Raw genomic sequence first — 5,258 nt, 5'->3', positions numbered from 1 at the left:
GATGCTCAATGTAAATGCCCAAGACACATTTGAAATTTAGATTTTTGAGATAGATTATTGAAGGGCATATTAATCACTCATTGGAAGGGGCTGGTTGGTTAGGAACGTTTTCAATATGATTGCAGATTAAAACTGTTTAAAAAAATATCAACAACATAAGTTAGGCGATGAACAATCAACGCATGCATTGCTCTGCGCATGGCTTCCCTTCTCAATCATCGTGTAGATAATTTGATCCAAAAGTTTAAATAAAAATTCTAAATCGAATGCGAAAAGCTCCAATAATATGTTAAATAAATTCATATATATCAGGATAGTTTTTTTTTTTTTTTTTTTAAATAATAATAATTTTGAAAGACCTGTGGGGTTCCAATTTCTGCTTCTGCTACTGCTCTGCTGCCGCTGCCTAGGTCCTTTAGTCGCTTTTCTCTTTTGTTTTTTTTCTGGGTATCTTGCCGCGTAGTTGCGCGTTGTCAATTGGCATGAGTTGGGAGTGTTAGAGGGAAAAGTGAAAAAAGTTAGAGGGAAAGGGGAATTGATGGACATGTGGCGCTAAGGTTTAGAGTTTTAAAGAAATAATTATATAGAGGTGTTGGGCATGGAGCTGTCTTCTTTTGGTCTTTTAATGGCTCTCTGTGGTATTTTATTTTATTTGGGACTACACTGCATGTAGTGAATGTCCCACCTTGTTAGAGTATGCACTAGTTTACTTTGTATGACTATATTTGACATTTATTAAAAGATTTCTATCGTTGAGTTCAAAAAAAGTTTTATAAGAATTTTTTTTTGGTTAATTTAAATTTTAGAATATTTGTAGCAGCATGTGGTTTAAAGTTTATAAAGTTTAAAGTTTAAACAATTAGTTTAATTTTTTATAATAAACAAGAATAAATAGGAGTATGTATATGAAATACATAGGTTAATTAATGAAATAAATTAGATATAATTCATAAACTGAATAGCTCCCCAAAATTAGATATAATTCATAAATTGAATAGCTCCCCAAAATTAGATAATAAAAAAGAATATATGTCATATGTTAAAAAGAACAATATGAAATCTCCACAGTGAGCTATATCAAATACTATAAAATAACAGTATAGTTCAGCTATTAAATTATGGGTTTGCTTATATGTAAAAATGGTTTAATTTGAACTCAATCTGGTTGTTCAATTGAGCTTAAATTTCATCAACACCAATATTTTACCATGCTATGCAAATCCAATGGTAAGAATTGGAATCTAAATTGGCGCATGAGGGATAAATGTTGTGTGCCTGTACTTTGATCAGTCTGCTGTCATAATCAAACCATTTAATCACACCCTAATTTCACCAATACCCATTCTTTACCATGCTCTTCCCATCCAATGGTTGGACTTTGAATTTGGTGCCATTTTCAAAACTGTCAAATTCTAGACCCATGCTCCTGTAGGGTTGGCGTAAGGCCCCCACCACAAAAGGCTTAAAATTTTAATCCTAAGAAAAAAGGCATTGTCCCTTGTTATAAAAGGCTCAAAATTTTATAAAATTATATATGTATGTGTATATATATGTATGTAAATATGTGTAGGTGTGTGTGTGTATAATGGTTGTTTATTATTATTAGTGATATTAAGGATAACACAAATTTGCTATAGGATTACAAATTGACATGTTACCTATCACAAAAAAGAAATTTAAACATTCATAATTAGGTTGTTGAAGTTTATCGATCATAATCATTTTCATATCATATTGTGAACATTTTTTAGTACCACTAATGCATTTTTCCTTTTCATTTCTATCAAGACTTCCAAAATACAAGACCAATAGCAACCTAACCCAATTGAAACCCTAAAATGTTTCAAAAAAAATGTAACAAATGTGTTAAATCACCAATTATAGATTAATCTCTCTCTCTCTCTCTCTCTCTCTCACAAAAACGAGTAATAAAATTAAAAATTAGATTACAATTTTACTTAACTATACATTGTCATATATCCAAAATAAAGTATCTTTTTTTAATTGACATATATTTTTATTTCTTTTTATTAAAATTTATGGTTGAACTATGATATTAAATTCTCTATATGAAATTAACATTAGTTAAGTTGGTATTATTCTTCAAATTAAGTATTTAATATTGTATCAAATTAACCTTGATTTGATTAGTATTAAATAATTCTATTTAATTAACATTTACATATACAATGCTTCATATGAATTTTCGTCTTAAGCCCCAAATTATGTTGAGTCGCCTCTGCGCCCCTATACCTATCCCCTAAGGGAAAACTTTGACTACCTTGACCAAAAAAATGCAATATACATCCTTTTAAATTTTGTTTAAAATCCATTTTTTTCACCTTAATTTTTGAAAAATCTCTTTTAACTACAAGATACTAGTAGGCATCCCATGGATCACACATAAGAGTGACCGAGGTAGCCCTCACACATTGAGATTTTTATTTTATCTCAACATTAACCCTCGCTAGTCATGGGTTTTTTAAAAAGATTTAAAGTAAGGACTTTTTCCCCCTCTAAGATCAAAACCATTTATATCTAAGCACATATACTATTCTAAACTAGCATGTAACCCATGTTTACACACGAGAATGTTCAATTGTATTGGTACTATTAATGTTAAGCTTGGATTATTAAACATATAGAAAATTAGTTCAACCAAGACTTTTATATTTTGGAGTAATTATGTTCTCTAAACTTTACCTATTAATATATATATATATATATATATATATAGATGCATGTATGAGATCATGGGACATATGTCCTCAAGATTGGGCAAGTGTCTTGTTTAATCTGTGTTGCACACATTTTAAAGGGACAATCAAAATTAGGTCTTGAATATGGTCAGGCCCCTAGTGATGAAAAAAAATGAGGGAGAGTGAATTGAGATGCTTTGATCATGTTCTTACGTGGGTAGTTTATGCATTAGTAAAAAAAAAAAAAAAGCAAGTTGATTCAAGTTGAGCAATCAAAAAAAGGTTGAGGAAGACCAAAAATAATATTAGAAAAAATAGTAAAATATGACATGTCAATTAATTTTTTTTTTTAAAACAATGTTGAAAACTAGCATCTCAAGTGTTCCTCCACTCGAGTTCCAAGATAAAAGTCGAGTTTTTAAGTCTCGATTTATAAGAGGATGGGTTTAAAGTGAAAAAAAATTGACGTAAAAATCAAGTTTTAAAGACTCAATTTCCATAAATTGCAGAAAAACGCCGCTATAGGGCTTTAAAACGTCACTATAAGACTTAAAAACGCCACTATAGGGCTCCCTAAACCTGATACTTATAAAAAAAAATTTGCAAGAAAATGCCACTATAGGGCTTTAAAATGTCACTGTAAGGCTTAAACAGAGGGTATGTGAACCACTTACAATTCGCCCCAACAGAGGGTAACCTCATGTAATTTCCCGAGAATTTGAGTTTGTGAACTTACTTTTACTTTTGGTTAGTTTATTATGTTTTAATATGTTCAACAATTTGGTCGAGAGAAAAGAACCCAGAAACCCAAAACCTAAACTTAGACAATAGCTATAGCAAATCATGCAAAACCACTAAATCATCAACTTGTAGAACAAACCAACAAATTCAAACATGATGCAAAACCAATTACATCAAATTCAATCATTTTTTTAAAAACACAATTAATAAAAAAAAAAACCCAAAAAGATCCAAACCCTAGGTCAAATCATGAAATTCATAAATCTAAAATTGGACAGAGAGAGAGAGAGAGAGAGAGGAGTCTAAGAAGCAAAAACGAGAAAGCACTCAGAAGAAAGAAAGAGTACCTTCAGACAAGACTATACAAGTACACAACGCAGAGCCATCACACAACTTATAATCTAAGCAAACCAACAACACAACAGTAATAATCAAAGCTAACAAGAACCCACTTTGCACTATGGAAATCTCATGGTCAATGAGCACATTAAGTGATTGATCGTTATATCCTAAAATGGTGTGTTGGAACTTTCATATGATCAGATACCATCTAATAATGACTTTTTCTCATTCATTTAAATCGACCAACAAATATCAACAATGACCGATACAAGCAGGAGCAAAAATGGTCCCTAATTCACATATATCCTGCTCAACGAATTACCAAATGCACAGAGTCAGTAAAAAACTATAGGAATTCCAGACAACCCATTGGTCAAAATGGAAAACATTTTTCTTATTAGTAAGCAACTCTTTTTGATGTATGGGCCTGCTCCATCTAAGGGTGATGATTTCAGCTAAGCTAAACATAAAATTTTTCATTCCAATTCCCAAAATTTTAACCCTTCTAATTCTCTCAACAAGCTATGAGCAACTAAAAGGTGAAAAAACCTATACAACATTAGTCCTACAATAACTCACCCATAATGTTCCAAAACTTTTTAGCATTTCCAATTAAACATTTTTCAATTACCCCATATTTAATAACATAAACAAACACACAAAAAACTTTAAAAACTATCACAATAGATGAACCAAAATTGGAAATAGCATACCCAATAAAGTAAAAAGAAACAAGCATAAAAAAATGCATAATGAATCAAGCTTGCAGATAGACATACCTGGTGCTTGGTAAGCTTTCTCCGAATGGCCCTTGTCTTCTTGGGACGCAGATCGAGTGGCAGGTACTTCTTCTTCTTGTAAGCTTCTCTCAGAGCCCCCTTTTGCTTCTGTGAAATCACAGTCAAAACCGGCGTAATAGACAGCCTCACAACCTTTCTGCATAACCAAAAACGAAAACCCAAATCAGATACAAATGGTAGTAAAAGAAACAGAAGAAGAAATTAGAGGAGAAAGTGAGAAAAGATTATTAGGTGCAGTGAATCTCTATTTCTTTCATGAGATGTGCTACAACTAACACTGAGCTACAAAAACCCAAAATTTCAAGAACCCAAAACAGAAAACAACTCAAATTTACAATACCCATCACACAGATCAAAAAATCGCATAAAGAAAAATAAGAAGAAGACCTGAAAAGAGAGAGCACGAACGGCGGGCTACGAACGGCAGATGAATGGCGGGCTTCGAACGGCAGACGAACGGCGGGCTACGAACGGCAGACGAACGATAGGCTACGAACGTCAGATGAACGGCAGGCTACGAACGGCTTGAGAGTGAGAGAGGGCGGAGTTTTAGAGTGAGTTTGAGTGAGTGAGGTTGAAAGGGTTTTGTCACTTTCAAATGTGCCGTTTGAAAGTGCTTATGATTTTTGTGTTGCTGGTTGCCAGAAATAGACTCGATTTCCCGTGGCTCCACGTG

At 32.6% G+C, this 5,258-nt stretch overlaps 1 long non-coding RNA gene across 1 annotated transcript; it reads right to left on the bottom strand.

The window, feature by feature from the left end:
* Positions 1–4,601: 4,601 nt before the first annotated feature.
* On the bottom strand, positions 4,602–5,006 carry LOC115984277. The gene is made up of 2 exons (XR_004090465.1): positions 4,970–5,006; positions 4,602–4,718 (listed from the first exon to the last, which is right to left on the bottom strand). It is a non-coding gene; the product is annotated as an uncharacterized LOC115984277 (long non-coding RNA).
* Positions 5,007–5,258: the final 252 nt, after the last annotated feature.

Source organism: Quercus lobata, chromosome 4, assembly GCF_001633185.2.
Source record: "Quercus lobata isolate SW786 chromosome 4, ValleyOak3.0 Primary Assembly, whole genome shotgun sequence".
Taxonomy (NCBI): domain Eukaryota; kingdom Viridiplantae; phylum Streptophyta; class Magnoliopsida; order Fagales; family Fagaceae; genus Quercus; species Quercus lobata.
Note: the sequence above shows the minus strand (reverse complement) of the source record. Positions and strands in the feature narration are given on the sequence as shown.